This window comes from Bos taurus, chromosome 4 (assembly GCF_002263795.3).
Source record: "Bos taurus isolate L1 Dominette 01449 registration number 42190680 breed Hereford chromosome 4, ARS-UCD2.0, whole genome shotgun sequence".
Lineage (NCBI taxonomy): Eukaryota > Metazoa > Chordata > Mammalia > Artiodactyla > Bovidae > Bos > Bos taurus.
This window is the reverse complement of record NC_037331.1, coordinates 108,819,032-108,841,253: the sequence shown is the minus strand read 5'-3', so window position 1 is coordinate 108,841,253 and position 22,222 is coordinate 108,819,032.

The window sequence follows — 22,222 nt, the reverse complement described above, 5'->3', positions numbered from 1 at the left end:
AGAAGGAAATGGCAACCCACTCCAGTGTTCTTGCCTGGAGAATCCCAGGGACGGGGAAACCTGGTGGGTTGCCGTCTATGGGGTCGCACAGAGTCGGACATGACTGAAGCGACTTAGCAGCAGCAGCAGTATATAGTTGCACTGCCAAGTAAGAGACTAATACCTCCAATGAATTAGACTAAAGTTTTGATTCTTATTTTGTCAACAACAAATTTCACAAATAGAAACTCAAATTACATTTCTAAGCTTTAGTGTTTTTGTCTCAATTATATTTGGCCTAATGTTTTGTGACTATAAACTGCTATGGTTGTGCATCCATCATACAGGGTTCTTAACACCAAGAAAATTGCCTTAATTGTATGTGTGTTCAGGGTATTCAGTTCAGTCACTCAGTTATGTCCAACTCCTTGCGACCCCATGAACTGCAGCACGCCAGGCCTCCCTGTCCATCACCAACTCCCGGAGTCCACCCAAACCCATGTCCATTGAGTCAGTGATGCCATCCAACCACCTCATCCTCTGTCATCCCCTTTTCCTGCCCTCAATCTTTCCCAGCATCAGGGTCTTTTTCAATGAGTCAGCTCTCCTCATCAGGTGGCTGTTCAGGATATTATGTTTATACAAACACATAAGTATAGTTTAGAAATTTATGTTAGGACCAAATCATGAAGGGTATTAAATTCTGGAATATACTGATGTTCTATACCTGATAAGGACTCATTCAAAAGGGTAGGAAGGTTATATTTATGTTTTTAAAAGATGACTACAACAGAGATGGTAGATTGAAAGGATAAATGAGTAAAGGCAAAGATATCTGATACGAAACTATTTTACAGTAGAGAAAATGAGGGTACGGAATAGGAAAGTAGAGAAAAACACAGGTAAAATATTTTGGAAGCAAAATCAACAAGACTTACTGATCAGTTATCTGTGGAATGAAGCATAAGAAAGGCTAATCTCATGTGAGGTCAATCTAAAGAAACAGGCCAGAACAACCTTTTAGATTTTCATAGGAAAATGCCATAGTATTAAATATGACCACTGGGTTTGAATACAAATGGAGAAAGAGGGGAAACTTAATAAAAAGAAATTTTGAAGGTCACAACATCTATGAGTAGACAGAGGGTAAATGACCTACAAAAATTCTGTGAAGAAAGCATCAGAAAAATAGAAAGGGAACCAGGTGTAATCCATAGGTAGAAGCCAAAGGAATAAGTAGTAATTAAGGAAGAATCCCATGGTTAATATTGTCAAACAGTACAGATATGAAAAGACAATGATCCCTGGAAAGAATCCACTCGAGTTAGTAAGATCATCAATTGCAGTGATCAGTGTGATCCCCCTGATTGGTAGTAACTTAAGCCCAAAAGCAGCTGATAAGATTAGAGAGCAGGAGGTGCAAGAACTTAGGGGGAAGTGATTGGCTTTCTTGTACATCTCCCTGATATGAAAATTAGGAAGGATTTAGTGGAGTATGAGAGATGAAAAATAAGAATGTAGCCAATGGAAAAAACAGATAACAAAGCTAAATTTTTGATGTGCAGGAAGATGTTGGGATCCTTAAAATCTTTATTAAGAAATCACTAGAGAGAAAAAATTGAATACACAGGAGAGAGCACATATATTGATAATATCCCTGTGGAAATGAAAGGGCATGGGCTCATGAGCACAGATAGAAGGATTCTTTTTTTAATAGAAGAGAACAGTACTGCCTCCTGAGACTCCATGTTAGAAACATCACAGGTATCCCTTTAACCAGTATTCTCCATGTATGTGTGTGCTCAGTCATGTCTGACTGCCACTTCAGGAACTGTAGTCCACCAGGCTCCTCAATCCAAGGAATTTTCCAGACAAGAATACTGGACCGGGCTGCCATTTCCTACTCACCAACTCAACGGACATGAGCTTGAGCAAACTCTGGGACATGGTGAAGGAGAGGGAAGCCTGGTATGCTGCAGTCCATGGGGTCACAAAGAGTTGGACATAACTCAGGGACTGAACAACAGCAACTCTAGGGGATCTTCCCTACCCAGGGATCAAATCCATATCTCTTGTACCTCCTGCATTGGCAGGCAGATTATTTACCACTGCACTGCCTGGGAAGTACTCTTCTGAAATAACCAAATCCCCAGAGATTCCAGAATTAGGGTTTCAAAATTCAAATGAAAACTTTGAATGAAAAAAGTTAGGTCAAATGCAAATGAAAAGTTTTCTGATATTCCACTTCAGACCATGCAAAGATTTGGAGTCTGCCTTTTGTTGGCACACTGCTTTCAAATCAGAATAAGCACTCAGATATTAGACAGTTCTGAACTAAAGCCAAGAACAGCAGTGAAGAATTGAATTGCTCTGGCCTTTCTCCTGTTTCTGTGTAGTGTTCCTCTCTGCTATATATAGACTATCTCCTTATATTCTAAGGAGATAGTCAAAATCAATCAAAACTAATGCACCAACTCACCCCTTCACTGAAAGTCACCCATAGAAATGGTTCTCTTAATGGTCTGTACTGAACTGGATGCAGGAGGAGTTCTTAATTGTGCAAGTACTTTCTATCTCCCCAGATATTTTAAATGACATAAAGCTCTTATTTTCAGCAAGCATTCCTATTACTTGTGCTGCATTGATATACACAGATTCTATGGGATCTGAAACTGATGCACTTTGTGGGGATATTTATAAATAAAAAATAGATATGAATTCCTAAATTCTAAATGCAATGCAGGGCTCATTAAAGGAAGGTTAAGTGAGAGACACTGAGAATTAACCTTCATTAATTTCATCAAAACCTGGCTAAACCAAGGGCATTTTAAGTTATATTTCAGAAGATGAGGTATAACTGTTTTGTTTTTTCATGAAGCTCACAAGCCACACAGCACATAGACCCAGATAGACTATTTGCTATCCCACATTGCCATGTATGCCTAAAATAAACTTCCATTATCAAGGTTATTTTGTAAAATTTATGAGGAATATCTAAATAGACATTTCTCCAAAGAAGATATACAGATAACTAAAAAACACAGGAAAGGATGCTGCTGCTGCTGCTAAGTCGCTTCTGTCGTGTTCGACTCTGGGTGACCCCACAGACGGCAGCCCACCAGGCTCCCCCATCCCTGGGATTCTTCAGGCAAGAACACTGGAGTGGGCAAGCACCACTAATTATAAGAGAAGTGCAAATCAGAACTATAATGAGGTATCACCTCATACCAATCAGAATGGCCATCATCAAAAACTCTACAAATAATAAATGCTGGCGAGGATATGGAGAAAAGAGAACTCTTCTAGCCACTGGTGGGAATGTGAATTTGGTACAGTCGCTTTGTAAAAGAGTATGGATGTTCCTAAAAACAGAGCTATTATTTGATCCAACAATCCCTCTCCTGAGCATATATCCAGAGAAAAACATCACTGGAAAGGATACATGCATCCTAGTGTTCATTGCATCACTACTTACAATAGCCAAGACAAGGAAGCAGCCTAAATGCCCACCAACAGAGAGAAGGATAAAGAAGATGTGGCACATATATATATGAAATATTACTCAGACATTGAAAAAGAATGAAATACTGTCATTTTCAGCAACATGGATGGACCTAGAGATTGTCATACTGAGTGAAGTAAGTTAAACACAGAGAGAAAAAAATTATATGATATCACTTATCACCTGTATGTCGACTCTGAAAAAAAAGGACACAAATGAAAATATCCACAAAACAGAAATAGAGTTACCAATGTAGAAAACAAACTTATGGTTACCAGTGGGGAAGAGGGAGAAGGATAATTTGGGAGTTTGGAATTGACATATACATACTACTACATATAAAATGGACTTCTTTGGTGGCTCAGATGGTAAAGAATCCACCTGCAATGTGGGAAACCTGGATTCAATCTCTGGGTTGGGAAGATCCCCTGAAGGGGGCATGGCAACCCACTCCAGTATTCTTGCCTGGAGAATCCGCATAGACAGAGGAGCCTCGCGGGCTACAGTCCATGGGGTCACAAAGAGCTGGACATGACTGAGCGACTAAACACAGAGCACATATATAAAAGCGGAAACTAAGAAGGACCCACTATATAGCACAGGGACCCCTACTCAACACTCTGCAGTGGACTTTATGGGGAAAGAATCTAAAAGTGGATATATGACATGTATCTTTGTTGTTTAGTCACTAAGTCGTGTCCAACTCTTTGTGACCCCTTGGACTGTAGCCTGTCCTCTGTCCATGGAATGAGATTTCCAATACAAGAGTACTGGAGTGGTTTGCCATTTCCTTCTTCAGGAGATTTTCCAGACCCACGGATCGAACCCATGTCTCCTGAATCTCCTGCATTGATAGGTGGATTCTTTTTCACTGAGCCACCTGGGAAGCCCGTGAACCTGTATATGTATAACTGACTCACTTGAAACTAACACAACATTGTAAATGCCTCACTCATATAAAAAATAAAATTTATGAATATTTCTTATGGATTGACTGATATTACAGCCCAGATCATAGTCTAAGCTTCTTATTTAATAAGCCTTCAAATGAAAGTACTCAATGTTAAATCTGTTTTCATTCTGTCTTTGGTGTTGTCCCTCCCACGGGATTTTCATCACTACTTACCTTGAGTGTTGACAGTTTCTGCACTAAGCTTGCTGCCTAAGTCCTTCACTTCTAACTGTTACCCCACTGACTATAAACCTGCACTAGGTTAAGCTTCCTAAAACTCTGCTTTATGGGCATTGCATTCTTGATCCAAAAGTCTTCAGTGGTTCCTCAACACACAGAAAATAAGATTTAAACCAACTGGCAATCAAGGTCTATCATAGTCTAAGTCCTACATTTACCCTTGTTTATTACTGTACTCCTATATGACATTCCTGTAAGACAAATTGTCTTATTGGTTGCTCTACATTCAGCTTAATGCATGTTCTTTTAGGTACGCTTTTTCCCAAATGGAATATTCTTAATGATTTTTACCCTATCTATTAAGTCATTATCTGTTCTACATGAGCAATTTCAAATGTTACACAAATCTTTTTCAAATTTTACTAACAACTTCTTTTTTAATTGCCTAATCACTCTCATGATACTTAGTTACCCTCTTACTGTCAAGATTCATTTTCTCTCACTTACTTTCTATTGGTTCATAAAAATCATAAATCCTCTGAGGTTAGGAGACATTTAGTCAACTTATTTATTTCTCTGAACACTAAGCATATTGCCCTGTGTTTATAAGTACACAAATATGTATTCATGAGGATGTGAATTTTGAATTGAAATTTTGAATTTTGAATAGAAAATAACAAATCTAGACACCAATGACAAAGAGAAGCTCTTGCTTGATCAGGTATAACCATGTTCATTGTGTTTTAAAATTGCTACAAAGAAATGTTTTTTTTCCCAAGATCTATAAGCCCAATTAATTCACAAAACCCCAGATTTATTATTTTCTGATGTTACCTGCAGATGAGAAAAAACTGTTTGGCAGGCAAAACAAGCAGCTTCTTACTTGATAGAAACTGACAAGAGGATTTTCATATACATCTCCAAAGACTGTGCTCTGGAAAGGAGGAGATGAACCAACCTATTTTATAAACTAGACAGAAAGGGGATATGTAGAATCCCTTAGATTTCCAATCACACAGTATATGATGTATTTTCTGCTCCAATTCCTTCAACTGTGCTCAGTGACATTCTTATTTATAATTTTCTCTTGGACTATTTCACAGGCAATTATTATAGAAGTTTTATAAAAGTTTTGTTTGCATGACATATTACAAAATAGATTTAACAAATGCTTTATCACCTCATACCAGTCAGAATGATCATCATTAAAAAGTCTACAAATAATAAATTCTGGAAAGGATGTGGAGAAAAGAGAACCCTCCTACATGTTGGTGAGGGTGTAAATTGGTATATCCATTATGGAACACAGCATGAAGGTACCTTAAGCAGCTAAAATTAGACTCAATATATGATCCATTCCTGGGCATGATTTACGAAGAAAACTCTAGTTAGAAAAGATACATGCACACTAATGTTCATGGCAGCACTATTTACAACATAGCCAGATGTGGAAGCAACCTCAATGCCCACTGACTGATGAGTGTATAAAGAAGATGTGGATGTGTGAGTTGCTCAGTTGTGTCCAACTCTTTGCAACCCCATGGACTGTGGCCTGCCAGGCTCCTCTGTGCATGGAATTCTGCAGGCAAGAATGCTGGAATGGGTTGCCATTCTCTTCCCAAGGTGATCTCCATAACCCAGCTATCAAACCTGGGTCTCCTGCCTTGCAGGCAGATTCTTAAGATTCTTAACCATCTGAGCCACCCTAGAAGGCCCTATACATAATAAAATATTATAGAAAGCAAATATATATAATAGAATATTACTCAGCCATAAAAATGAATTAAATAATGCCATTTGCAGCAACATGGATGGACCTAGAGATTATCATACTGAGAAAAGTAAACCAAACAAAGAAAAATAAATATCATATGATTTCACTTACGTGTGGAATCTAACACAATGATACTTTGGGGATTTATATATATATATATATGCTATATATAAAACAGGTTAACAACAAGGACCAACTGTAAAGCACAGGGAGCTATACTCAATATCTTGTAATGATCTATAATGGAAAAGAATCCAAAAAATCCATTTATGTGTATGTATAACTGAATCACTTTGCTATATACTTGAAAACAATACTGTAAATTAATTATACATCGATAAAAAATTCCAGCTAATCATCTTCTATTTTGAGTACTTAAGTTCATATATATTAACTTTTCTGCCTTATGCCTAGTGCTTCCAAATAAATTGTGCGGATTCAATTTAACTGAACACAATTAAAATTTTAAATTCGGTGAAAGGAGTATAATCTTAAATTTCTACAATTTTGGATTGCTCCTGATCACAAAAAGATCTTAACAGTCAAAGCATCCTAAAAACAATGCCATTCTTATACATAAGCAAATAGCTCTTCCATGTTATACTGAACATTCCATATTAGTTCATCATTGTTAAATCTATAGTAAAATTATCTATATAAGCTTTCAGCACAGTATTTCTTTGACCTGCAGTAATATCACAAGGAATTTGTTATACTTTTTTATCTGCAATCCTTTGAAAGCCTAGCCTTATTATTGTCCATAAATGCTCCTAAAATGCTCTCCATAACAGAAGTTAATCTTGTCCTATCATTTCACAAAAACTCTAGGACTTTATAGAAATTATTTAATACAAAAGAGCTGGAGAAAGGCATGGCAACCAACTCTAGTCTTCTTGCCTAGAGGATCCCACGGACAGAGGACCCTGGTGGGCTATCGTCCTTGGTGTTGCAAGAGTCGGACATGACTTAGCAACTAAACCAATACATGAGAGCAAACACTAAACTAATTCAACGTTCAAAGCATTTATCTGCAAAGCAAGTACTATGTAGTTTTACATCCATTCACTGAAGACGCCCAAATTTATTTCTCCAGCTGAGATCCTTCATCTATGTTCCAGTCTCATATATCCTATTGCCTCTATCACAGTGTTTAATGAGCATCTCAAACTTATTACCTTCTAAGCTGAAATTTGCATCTTCTGCTCCTACTCCATGCCTGCTGTTCTATCTTTATTCATCATCTCATTTAACTGTTTTCCATCTCAGTGACTATATTCTTCCAGTCACTAAGGCCCAAGTCTTAGATCCTGGCTTCCTCTTGCTTTTACATCTCACAATCAATTTCTCTAGCAAATCCTGTATCTAATATTTCAAAACACACCCAGTACCTGACAACTTCTCACATGTCCACCACTAACCCCTTGTCCCCAGCTGCCCTCATCTTAGAGGGTGTGTGTGTGATGGAATATCCGTTGCTACATTGAAGTTTCAAGAGTGCAGTTCCACATTATACATGGCATGCTAAGTTGCTTCAGTCACGTCCAACTTTTTGCGACCCCATGGATTGTCCATGGCTCCTTTGTCCATGGAATTCTCCAGGCAAGAATACTGGAGTGGGTTGTCATTTCCTACTCCAAAGGATCTTCTCGACCCAGGGATCGAACCCGTATCTCTTATGTCTCCTGCATTGGCAGGCGGGTTCTTTATCACTAGCACCACCTGGGAAGCCCTATATTACATTTTAGGGTACTATTATTCATAAAGTGCTTCCCTGGCTTGGAGTAGGTTACAAAACATAGAGATAGGTATAATAAAAGAGAAAAGTAATTAATAAGCCAGTATCTACCTGTTCTGAAGTTTATCCTACTGCCCCTGTGAACCATCTATTTCCCATCTTGTCACTCATCTTTGTTTGCTTTATACTTATATGTATATATATATATATATATATATATTTGGCAAGAGAAAACTTCACAGATCTAAATAAAACTAAAATCTAAAGAAATAAAACTTCATAGATCTAAATAAAGCCTTATTTTCTATTGGTTTGGAAGCACATTACAGATATTTCTCTGCTGCTGCTAAGTCACTTCAGTCGTGTCCGACCCTGTGCGACCCCATAGACGGCAGCCCACCAGGCCCCCCCGTCCCTGGGATTCTCCAGACAAGAACACTGGAGTGGGTTGCCATTGCCTTCTCCAATGCATGAAAGTGAAAAGTGAAAGTGAAGTCACTCAGTCGTGTCTGACTCTTAGCAACCCCATGAACTGCAGCCTACTAGGCTCCTCCATCCATGGGATTTTCCAGGCAAGAGTACTGGAGTGGGGTGCCATTGCCTTCTCTGATTTCTCTGCTGAGCTCCTTACAAACTACAGAAAGGACAATGTTATATTATGTAAACTGGTGTTGCCAGATGATATGACACCTGTCAGAACCATGGGTATACTCTGCCACCACAGATCAGATTCTTTACTGACTGAGCCCCAGGGAAGCCTGGTGTACACTGTAGTGTATAGTGAAAGAAAGTGAAAGTGAAGTCGCTCAGTAGTGTCCGACTCTTTGCGACCCCATGGACACCAGGCTCCTCCGTCCATGGGATTTTCTAGGCAAGAGTACTGGTGTGGGTTGCCTTTTCCTTCTCCAGGGAACTTCCCAACCCAGGGATCAAACCCAGGTCTCCCGCACTGTAGACAGACACTTTACCATCTGAGCCACCAGGAAGTCTCTACAGCGTATAGTATGTGCTCGTAAATGCTCCATAAGTGCTTAGTCGTTTCCAACTTTTTGCGACCCCCTGGACTATCCCACCAGGCTCCTCTGTCCATGGAATTTTTCATGCAGTGATACTAGAGTGGGTCTCCATTTCCTACTCTAAAGGATCTTCCCACCCCAGAGATCAAACTTACATTCCCTCTGTCTCCTCCATTAGCAAATGGAGTCTTTGCCACTGCGTGGCCTGGGAAGCCCAGATTCACCTTGGAGGACTACAGCTGGCCTGCAGGAGCGCAGCACAAGCTTCCGCTCCAGGCAGAGCTGTTGCTGTCGTTGCTTAGTCTCTAAGTCATGTCAGACACTTTGGGACCCCGCAGACTTAGCCCACAAGGCTCTTCTGTCCATGAGATTTCCTAGACAAGAGCCCTGGAGTGGGTTGTCATTTCCTTCTCCCGGGGATATTCCTGACCCAGGGATTAAACCTCTGTCTCCTGCATTGAAGACAAATTCTTTACCAATGTGTCACCAGGGAAGCCCATAAATTAAAATAAACAGTTACAATTCATACTTATCAGGCTGGCAAAAGTTAAAAAGATGAACTTAATATTGATGGGGAAATAGGAAAATGAATACAATCATACATTCTGTATCCATAAATGGAGATTAATAATATGATCGAAATCATGGGTCTTATGTCCAATAGCCACACACGAGTGAGCACATCTCATTTCACTCTTGTCAGCACTGAATTTTATAATTTCCTCTTACTTTTAGAGAAACAGCCTTTGTGTTTTAAGTGGTTATTTCTTTATTGAATACTGAACTTCACAAATTACTATATGACTAATGAAGAGGAAAAACACACCGTTCAAGACAAACACTGGCCCAAGCCAATTGTATTTCTTAGGAAGTAGAACTATATACTTCTGAAATGAAATAGTCTATTACTTAGACAAACACCAAACTGGACAAATTTTCTATGTAACATAAATTCGTTTTACCCATAACTTCTACTCTTTCTCTCCATTCTACAGTGTGATATAGGTAGAAAAAGAAAGAGTAGAGTAGCTTTAATTTAAAAAACCAAGAAGAAAACTCATAATCAATAGGGCAGCCAGAGAAAAATGCAGTGGTAGTGTGGAATGAAAAAGAAAATATGAAGAGTGAAGGCAGATCCTTGGGGCAGAAAAGTTCCCCACATGACCTAGCAGTTTGTCACAGCATCCACAGATGATCAAAGCATTGAACAAAATTTCCTATCCAAGGTGTGGCTGATGGGAATTTATGATAATGATGTTAGCATCTCATTACTACTTGTCCCTTTGTCTAGAATAGACAATCATGAGGGGTAATCCTAAGAAATATTCTGGAGATTTCCCCTTAACTCTCAGACAATATTATGAATGTGATTCACATGCCAACTCATAAGATCTATTTAAATCATCAGTTGTGACATACTGCTATATGACTTACTTTTAAATCATTGAAACAGCTACTTCAGATCACAGAGCAAATAATTGAGGACATTTTATAACATCTGAGGTATTTTCATTTATTCTCTCTTCAATCTCTCTTCCCTTCCATCATTCATTTTTTTATTATTATTATTTTTTACTTTACAATATTGTATTGGTTTTGCCATACATCAACATGAATCTTATTTTATTACCATCATTTTGTCTTCATACTAGTGGTTTAGATATACCTAGCCAAAGATATGAGCTTCCCTGGTGGCTTATTGACAAAGAATCTGCCTGCCGATGCAGGAGACAGGGGTTCATTCCCTCAGTTGGGAAGATCCCCTAGAGAAGGAAATGGCAACGCACTCCAGAATTCTTTTCTGGGAAGTCCCACGGACAGAGGACCCTGGAGGGCTACAGTCCATGGGGTCACAAAAGAGTTCGCCACAGTTTAGTCACTAAACAAAAAGCCAAAGATACATTCTTTCTATTTGATACTGTTAGGCACTTTGCTCTGGAAATGGAGTTACAAATCCCTGAATAAAATAATCTAACAAAGAGTAACCATCACTATCATCCTCACCTCATACACACACCAGACACAAAATCTACTATCAGTTCAGTTCAGTTCAGTCGCTCAGTCGTGTCTGACTCTTCGCAACCCATGAATAGCAGCACGCCTGGCCTCCCTGTCCATCACCAACTCCCAGAGTTCACTCAGACTCACGTCCATCGAGTCAGTGATGCCATCCAGCCATCTCATCCTCTGGAGTCCCCTTCTCCTCCTGCCCCCAATCCCGCCCAGCATCAGAGTCTTTTCCAATGAGTCGAATCTTCGCATGAGGTGGCCCAAATACTGGAGTTTCAGCTTTAGCATCATTCCTTCCAAAGAAATCCCAGGGCTGATCTCTTTCAGAATGGACTGGTTGGATCTTCTTGCAGTTCAAGGGACTCTCAAAAGTCTTCTCCAACACCACAGTTCAAAAGCATCAATTCTTCGGCGCTCAGCCTTCTTCACAGTCCAACTCTCATATCCATACATGACCACGGGAAAAACCATAGCCTTGACTAGACGAACCTTTTTTTTTATTTTATTTTTATTTTATTTTATTTTTTTAAATTTTATTTTATTTTTAAACTTTACATAATTGTATTAGTTTTGCCAAATATCAAAATGAATCCGCCACAGGTAGACGAACCTTTGTTGGCAAAGTAATGTCTCTGCTTTTGAATATGCTATCTAGGTTGGTCATAACTTTTCTTCCCAGGAGTGAGCGTCTTTTAATTTCATGGCTGCAGTCACCATCTGCAGTGATTTTGGAGCCCAGAAAAATAAAGTCTGACACTGTTTCCACTGTTTCCCCATCTATTTCCCATGAAGTGATAGGACCGGGTGCCATGATCTTCGTGTTCTGAATGTTGAGCTTTAAGCCAACTTTTTCACTCTCTACTTTCACTTTCATCAAGAGGCTTTTTAGTTCTTCTTCACTTTCTGCCATAAGGGTGGTGTCATCTGCATATCTGAGGTTTTGATATTTCTCCCGGCAATCTTGATTCCAGCTTGTGCTTCTTCCAGTCCAGTGTTTCTCATGATGTACTCTGTATAGAAGTTAAATAAGCAGGGTGACAATATACAGCCTTGACGTACTCCTTTTCCTATTTGGAACCAGTCTGTTGTTCCATGTCCAGTTCGAACTGTTGCTTCCTGACCTACATACAGGTTTCTCAAGAGGCAGGTCAGGTGGTCTGGTATTCCCATCTCTTTCAGAATTTTCCACAGTTTATTGTGATCCACACAGTCAAATGCTTTGGCATAGTCAATAAAGCAGAAATAGATGTTTTTCTGGAACTCTCTTGCTTTTTCCATGATGATGCCTCCATGAACAATAATGTTAAACTCCATTTCTGTGGGCTCTCATCTTGTCAACCTTTCTTTGGTGTAGGGCACAGTTTTAATTTTGTAAAACAATGAAAAAACGTGGAGTTGAATTACTCCATGAATTTGTAGGTACTCATCAAATTCATTTAGTTTTACAAAATACTCGTGGGAGAATTTAAGCTTTTTAAAATAATTATACTTTAAAAAGCATTTAAATAATCTTCATTTTTAACATATTAATATGAAAATTCTTTGGATTTTATGACCAAATAATTTGATACACAAAACAACCCAAGGTTTTCCCTTCCTACTCAAGATGTTTTATGCCAGTGATAAAAGTAAACATTCTTATTTTCTTTTATATAATAAATTGTGTGACCTGCCCAATTACTAGCCCTCTGTATATATGACACTAACCACAACAACAACCATGCAAAGTAGGCACCATTTTCTCCATTTTTACAGAAAATAACTTGCTTAAAGAAACAAAAGTAAAAACTGGCAAAGGTGAAACTAAAACCCAATTCTCTAGTGCTTTTTAAATTGTTCAAATTGGATTTACCCATTTCAGTACCATATATAGTTTGAGGCATTTTGGTAGTTTTATACTATCACTTAACTCTTACCACGAAGTAAAAAAGAAGAGTTCCATTGTCCTAAAAAGTTTTCTCATGACCCTTTACAGACTATCTCCTTTCCTAATATCCAGCCAAAGCAGCCATCAATTTCCTGTCTCTATAATTTTTTCTTCTTTTACTTCATATGAATGGATCACACAGGATACAGTCTTTTGCAGTGTTTTTATTGATCATATTTTTAGATTTAGTCATATTCTTGTAAATATTTTCTTTTCTCCTGCTGTAATCTCACAATTTGCTTATCCTTTCACTAGTTAGGAAACATTTGAATTGTTTTAGCTTTCCTTTTTTTTTTTTTTTCCTTTTAATTGTTAGACATAATGCTGGTGTGAATGAATAGATACAGAAATCTTCAGATGGACAAACATTTTCATATTTTTCTTGTGGAAAATATCAGAGTAGGGTTCCTGATTGATGTAATAAATATATGTTCCACTAAAAAAGATATCACTATACTTTTTTCCAATGTGGTTAGTATTTCCACTTGCACTGTATGTGAATTCTGGTTATTCCAAATTGTTGCCAAAAGTAGGTATTTGTCAGCCTTTTAAATTTTAGCTAATCTAATGAGTGTATAGTAGCATCCCATTGTTAGATCAGATCAGTCGCTCAGTCATGTCCGACTCTTTGTGACCCCATGAATCACAGCACGCCAGGCCTCCCTGTCCATCACCAACTCCAGGAGTTCACTCAGACTCACGTCCATCGAGTCAGTGATGCCATCCAGCCATCTCATCCTCTGGCGTCCCCTTCTCCTCTTGTCCCCAATCCCTCCCAGCATCAGAGTCTTTTCCAATGAGTCAACTCTTCGCATGAGGTGGCCAAAGTACTGGAGTTTCAGCTTTAGCATCATTCCTTCCAAAGAAATCCCAGGGCTGATCTCTTTCAGAATGGACTGGTTGGATCTCCTTGCAGTCCAAGGGACTCTCAAGAGTCTTCTCTAACACCACAGTTCAAAAGCATCAATTCTTCGGTGCTCAGCTTTCTTCACAGTCCAACTCTCACATCCATACATGACCACTGGAAAAACCATAGCCTTGACTAGACGAACCTTTGTTGGCAAAGTAATGTCTCTGCTTTTGAATATGCTATCTAGGTTGGTCATAACTTTCCTTCCAAGGAGTAAGCGTCTTTTAATTTCATGGCTGCAGTCACCATCTGCAGTGATTTTGGAGCCCAGAAAAATAAAGTCTGACACTGTTTCCCCTGTTTCCCCATCTATTTCCCATGAAGTGGTGGGACCAGATGCCATGATCTTCGTGTTCTGAATGTTGAGTTTTAAGCCAACTTTTTCACTCTCTACTTTCACTTTCATCAAGAGGCTTTGTAGTTTCTCTTCACTTTCTGCCATAAGGGTGGTGTCATCTGCATATCTGAGGTTATTGATATTTCTCCCGGCAATCTTGATTCCAGCTTGTGCTTCTTCCAGCTCAGCGTTTCTCATGATGTACTCTGCATATAAGTTAAATAAGCAGGGTGACAATATACAGCCTTGATGTACTCCTTTTCCTATTTGGAACCAGTCTGCTCTTCCATGTCCAGTTCTAACTGTTGCTTCCTGACCTGCATACAAATTTCTCAAGAGGCAGATCAGGTGGTCTGGTATTCCCATATCTTTCAGAATTTTTTTTCATCATCCCATTGTAGTTTATTTCGTAATTCTCTGATGACTAATGTAATTAAGCATATTTTCATTGGTCACTATATGTCTTTAGTGAAGTTTTTCTCCAAACTTTTTTTCCAGTTTTAATTGAATTGTCTACTACTGATTTTTAAGATTTGTACAGTTGACCCTTGAACAATACAGGCTTGAGCTGCACAGCTCCACTGATGCGCAAAATTTTTTCAATAGTAAATACTACAGTAGTACAGGATTAGCAGTTGCCTGAATCCCTGGATGTGAAACCAAAGATATTGTGGGATTATCACTTTGAGAAACCCTGGATACAGAGGGCTAATTATAATTATAACACATGATCAGTACCCTTGAACTCTGCATTTATCAATGGTATGTTTTTGATAAAAGGCTCTTATTTAATGTAATCTGGGAAATATATTCTATGGCTTGCCTTTTCATTTATCAAATGTATCTTTTAAAGAACAAAAGTCATTAATCCTGATGAAATCTACTTAACAACTGTTTTTCTGTTTATAGCTCATATACATCTTTTATTCTTATGTAAGAAATTTTACCTAACTCAATGTCACCAAGATTTCTCCAAAGTTTTCTTTCAGAAATGTAAAAGTTCTCTCTCTTACAATTAGGGCTGTGATTCACACTCTTATGGGTGATGCTAGGTGACGGTCAAGTTTACTTTTTGTCATATACAAAGCCTGTTGTTTCAGCACCATTTGTTGAAAAAGCTATATTTTCTTAATTGCGTTACATTGGCATCTTGATCATACATTACTTGATCATACAAATGTGGGCCTATTTCAAGAAAGTCTATTTTGTTCCATTGATCTATATGTCTAGCCTTACACCAACACCATGCTTGCATGCATGCTCAATGGTTAAGTCGTGTCTGACTCTTTGCAATCCCATGGACTATAGCCTGTCAGGCTCCTCTGTCCATGCCAACACCATACTGTGTTCTTAATCACTGTTTATTAGGTCTTGAGATCAGCGAATGTAAGCCCTCTAATTTTATTCTTTAAAAAAATTTTTTTTCCCTTTTTAGGTACTTTGGCTTTTCCTATACATAACTAGGTCTGAGGCTTCCTAGGTGGGACTAGTGGTAAAGAATCTGCCTGCCAGTGCAAGAGACACAGGTTTGATTCCTGGGTCAGGAAAATCCCCTGGAGAAAGGAATGGCAACCCACTCCAGTATTCTTGCTTGGAAAAATCCCATGGACAGAGCAGCCTGAAGGGCTACAGTCCTTGGGGCAGCAAAGAGTCAGACACAACTGAGTGACTAAACACAATTAGTTTTTAGATGTTTACCAAAAACCCTGATAGGTTCTTGACTGTGAATGCATAAAATCTCTAAATCACTTTAGAGGTGTAAAAAAGAGTCTGACTCTATTTTTGATGTTTGCTAACAGCTTTTTAGCACCCCTTCCCCCTTCTTCCTCTGCCTCATATTTTGGCAAGCTCTTCCGAAAGCCTGAGTGCTTCCTCCTGTGGTGTCAGTGGGAGTTTTCAAGGACAGAAGCTTCAGCCTGTGCCAAGGAACCCTTTGGTCAAATGCAGCACCTAAAGGGCTTCCCCTGTGGCTCGGTTGGTAAAGAATCTGCCTGCCATGTGGGAGACCTGGGTTCGACCCCTGGGTTGGGAAAATCCCCTGGAGAAGGGAAAGGCTACCCAATTCAGTATCTTGGCCTGTGGACTGTGTAGTCCCTGGGGTCGCAAAGAGTCGGACACAACTGAGTGACTTTCATTTCACTTCATTCACAATAAAAACCCAGGTCCATCTCTCTTCTCAGTCTTCTCCACCCTTTCTCGGAGTGGCTTAGGAGACATACTCTGTTCTCCAAAGTTTCATCATGAAAGTGGTAAACCTTTTTAGATCTTCCTAGTATATGTCATAATTCTTCATTTCCAAACCAAATTTTGAAGCGGAGAGCATTCTAATTCTTCAGAGTGGTCACAACAATTGGCATTGTGAACATGATTGTCTACATAACAGCCATGACCACCAGGGTCATTCTTCTCTTATGTTGACTTGCAAACTGGCTCATTTTGGCCTGGTGACAAGCATATACCTGTTGCATGATGGCTGGAGCCTCACATTGTAGTGTTTTGTGCTGCATTTCCTGGGTTTTACTGATCTTCTATTATAAATCTAACTGAGCTATGTCATGAATTTTGATAACAAATTAACATGTAGGGACAAGAGTATGGGATTGGATCTCTCTTAAAAGTGGCCCGGGCCATATCTCCTGGTCTAGGACTACGTGTCTTAGAATGAACCATGTATGTTAATTGTAGCATAAGCGGTAAATATGCCAGAGTCAGGGGAATGACTTTCACTCTGTGACAGACTGTGTCTCAATCATGCGCTGGCCCCCCTTCTAATAGAGTTGCTGAAGAGGAAAGACCAAGCCCTGTGCAATGTCAGGGCCTCTCAGATGGTGGCTCATGTGTAGGAAGAGCAGGTACATTTGAGGAACCAGTCACCATGTGAAAATTACTGAGAGCCACGCTCCTGAAATCACATGACTCATTAAGACCCTACAAAATGCCCTAGTTGCTGCCACTGCTGCCTATGGCACTGCTGAAATAAGGTTCTGATCCTCAGGGTTATAGAGAAGAATAACCATGCCACCCCCAGGGCATTACCAAGGAAATGGCAACTCACTCCAGTATACATGCCTGGAAAATCCCACGGATGGAGGAGCCTGGAAGGCTGCAGTCCATGGGGTCGCTGAGGGTCGGACACGACTGAGCGACTTCCCTTTCACTTTTCACTTTCATGCATTGGAGAAGGAAATGGCAACCCACTCCAGTGTTCTTGCCTGGAGAATCCCAGGGACGGGGAAGCCTGGTGGGCGTCTATGGGGTTGCACAGAGTCGGACACGACTGAAGTGACTTAGCAGCAATGAGTTATAAATTGAAATCAAGTTGTCTTCAGCACCTACAATTTGGTTTACCAGATAGGATCCTATGAAAGTTTCCCTAGTTTAAACAGTTAATGTCAGTCAATCTAAGTCAAAAGAGGATTTTCAAGAATTGCAATTCATTAAACATGAACGACTAGAGGAAGGGTGATTAAAATAAGTTTTTGAGTAGTTTGCTTATGTATGACCTTCCTTCTTCACAGAGATTATCCCAAAATCTCTTTCCCAGAAAGCACAGCTACATATTGTCCTCCACACTGGAACACTTCTCCTGAATTCACATTTACACTCAAATGATTTTCTGAGTCACATTTACAGCATGTCTTTGAGTGTCCCCTGTAGAACCATAATCCTTCTCTGCTTATGGGGCTCAAACCTGACAGGTGGTTAACTCCATCCTTCACGTGCTGTGCACAAATTTTCTTTCCCATGTATAATCTCCATTTCAAATCTCAAACTATCCTATCTTTTCTCTGGAATTTCCAAAATATTAGAGGATCATTTTGTCATGGCACTGTAAGAATGCCATCTCTAGCAATGAGTTCATGCTAAAGAGACTACCAGAAACTTTTCATACTGCCTCTAAATAGCAGCAGCACAAAGTTGCTCCAGGAAAGATTATGTCATCTTACATACATATAGTGTTTCATAGATTACAAAGTATTGTCAATACACATCATCTGTCTCTTGCTGGTAGAGGGCACATAAAGCATTTTCCCATTTTACGCATGGCAAGACTGAGGTTCAGTGAGATTAAAATGTTTACTCAAATTAGTAGATAATACTTGAAAGAGCCAGCACAAAAAACAACTAACCATAGCCCCTTTTCCCCACCCCATCCCTGCCCCACCCAGAACATGTTCTATTAATAACATGTCACACAGCCTGACAGTTTTCTCCTTGTCCTATTCTTTATCACTCTGCCACCTTGATTTACTTTTGTGTCCATATGCATTCTGAAATATCTTAATTCCTACTGTGTGTGATGCCATAAAAGACACTCAGATCAGATCAGTCGCTCAGTCGTGTCCCACTCTTTGCAACCCCATGAATCGCAGCACACCAGGCCTCCCTGTCCATCACCAACTCCCAGATTTCACTCAGACTCACATCCATCGAGTCAGTGATGCCATCCAGCCATCTCATCCTCTGTCGTCCCCTTCTCCTCTTGCCCGCAATCCCTCCCAGCATCAGAGTCTTTTCCAATGAGTCAACACTTCACATGAGGTGGCCAAAGTACTGGAGTTTCAGCTTTAGCACCATTCCTTCCAAAGAAATCCCAGGGCTGATCTCTTTCATAATGGACTGGTTGGATCTCCTTGCAGTCCAAGGGACTCTCAAGAGTCTTCTCCAACACCACGGTTCAAAAGCATCAATTCTTCGGCGCTCAGCTTTCTTCACATTCCAACTCTCACATTCATACATGACCACTGGAAAAACCATAGCCTTGACTAGACGGACCTTTGTTGGCAAAGTAATGTCTCTGCTTTTGAATATGCTATCTAGGTTGGCCATAACTTTCCTTCCAAGGAGTAAGTGTCTTTTAATTTCATGGCTGCAGTCACCATCTGCAGTGATTTTGGAGCCCAGAAAAATAAAGTCTGACACTGTTTCCACTGTTTCCCCGTCTATTTCCCATGAAGTGATGGGACCGGATGCCATGATCTTTGTTTTCTGAATGTTGAGCTTTAAGCCAACTTTTTCACTCTCCACTTTCACTTTCATCAAGAGGCTTTTTAGTTCCTCTTCACTTTCTGCCATAAGGGTGGTGTCATCTGCATATCTGAGGTTATTGATATTTCTCCCGGCAATCTTGATTCCAGCTTGTGTTTCTTCCAGTCCAGTGTTTCTCATGATGTAGTCTGCATATAAGTTAAATAAACAGTGTGACAATATACAGCCTTGACGTACTCCTTTTCCTATTTGGAACCAGTCTGTTGTTCCATGTCCAGTTCTAACTGTTGCTTCCTGACCTGCATACAAATTTCTCAAGAGACAGATCAGGTGGTCTGGTATTCCCATCTCTTTCAGATGGACACCAACAAATCTCTTTTATGATTACAAATGTAATAACCTCCTCAAATATAAATTTTATTAAATTTGGTAACTACAACCAAATATAATACATCCTCATCTTATGAACTCTATTTTAGTAATGCCGTATTGGCTTAATATTTGAAAATTGATTGGTAGTATTTACTGCATTACAAGTGGATGGTGGAATGTAAGTGTCTGGAGTCCTAGATATTTAGAAGAAAATGTTCAACCACCCAGAGGAAGAAAATTGTTCAATTACACAATAAACAAGCCACACAGGGAGATGCTGCTAGTTTTGTTTTTATATATATGTTTATTTATTTACTCTTGTATTTACATACACATATATACATGAAAGCGAGGCTTCCCTAGTGGCTCAGATGGTAAAGAATCTGCCTGCGATGTGAGAAACCTGAGTTTAATTCCTGGGTTTGGAAGATCCACTGGAAAAAGGAATGGCTACTTTCTCCAGTATTCTTGCCTGGAGAATTCCACAGAGGAGCCTGGTGGGCTGTAGTCCATGGGGTCACAGAGTCAGATGTGACTGAGCATACATGAAAGAATATGTATTTAGAATATAAAGAACTTCAAATCCATAAACAAGTGATAGGGAAAAGTTTTTAATGCACGAATCTCTAATATATGCAAAGATGGACACTTCACTCACAATTAAGAAAAAAGAAAAATTAAAACTAAACTGACATGCCATTTCCCCCAAATCTAAGGAAAAACTGCAAAAGTTTCTCGATATCAATGTATGGTGCATTAGATGCTCTAATATGTTGCTGTTAGAACTGCACAATTTCTTCATAGTCTTTGGGAAGAAACATGAGGAACTACTATCAAAATGACTAACTCAATTATTTTTTTTTAGGTCTGATGTTTTATTTTTTAAATATAAATTTATTTATTTTAATTGGAGGCTAATTACTTTACAATATTGTAGTGGTTTTGCAATACATTGACATGAATCTGCCACGGGTGTACATGTGTTTCCCATCCTGAACCCCCCTCCCACCTCCCTCCTCATCCCATCCCTCTGGGTCATCCCAGTGCACCAGCCCTGAGCACCCTGTATCATGCATCAAACCTGGACTGGAGATTCGTTTCACATGTGATATTATACATGTTTCAATGCCATTCTCCCAAATCATCCCACCCTCACCCTCTCCCACAGAGTCCACAAGATTGTTCTATACATCTGTGTTTCTTTTGCTGTCTCGCATATGGGGTTATCATTACCATCTTTCTAAATTCCATATATATGCGTTAGTATACTGTATTGGTGTTTTTCTTTCTGGCCTACTTCACTCTGTATAATAGGCTCCAGTTTCATCCACCTCATTAGAACTGATTCAAATGTATTCTTTTTAATGGCTGAGTAATACTCCATTGTGTATATGTACCACAGCTTTCTTATCCATTCATCTGCTGATGGACATCTAGACTGCTTCCATGTCCTGGCTATTATAAACAGTGCTGTGATGAACATTGGGGTACACGTGTCTCTTTCAATTCTGGTTTCCTTGGTGTGTATGCCCAGCAGTGGGATTGCTGGGTCGTATGGCAGTTCTATTTCCACTTTTTTAAGGAATCTCCACACTGTTCTCCATAGTGGCTGTACTAGTTTGCATTCCCACCAACCAGTGTAAGAGGGTTCCCTTTTCTCCACACCCTCTCCAGCATTTATTGCTTGTAGACTTTTTGATGGCAGCCATTCTGACTGACGTGAAATGGTACCTCATTGTGGTTTTGATTTGCATTTCTCTGATAATGAGTGATGTTGAGCATCATTTCATGTGTTTGTTAGCCTAACCCAATTATTTTTTGACTCAAGAGTCCCTCTTCTGGAGTTTTATCTTTCTGACACAACAGTATAAATAAAAAATAAAACAAAACCAAAAACAAATTAAAAACCCACTTAAATATATATACAAAGCAATTGTTGCATCTTTAATTATAGTGATGAAAGATCTAAGCTACATCCATACAATAGAATACTATGTAGCTATAGAAAGAATCCATAAAATGTTTGTACTCATATGAACAGTAAAATGACAAATAAAACTTAAGGTATAGAAAGTACATAGTGTCCTGCCTTATGTGAAAGAAGATAGGAGCACAAAGGAATGTACAGCATATTTGTACTTGCCTCAATCTGCATAAAAACAATGATGAGGTCCTATTTAAGGAAAGGGATTGTGGGGTATATGGACACAAGAGCAAGAGTAGACTTTTCAATTTATACTTTTTTAGGTCTTATTAATACTTATCATATACTTATGTTATATAGTTGAACAAAGAACACATATAAATATATATATTTAAATGTTTTAAAGTTATAAATGTTGCTTTATTTCTTTATGTGATTAAGTATCTACATTTTGATGCTAATTCTCTTTTGGTCATGAAAAAATGTTCATCAGTGAAAAATTGGTTTTAGCATCTTATTTCACTAAAAATGACAACCCTATTGAATGATCATTATGCTTGCTATTTTTTACTATTAAATTATATCAATTTATCTGGGAAACTCCAGGTAAAAGCA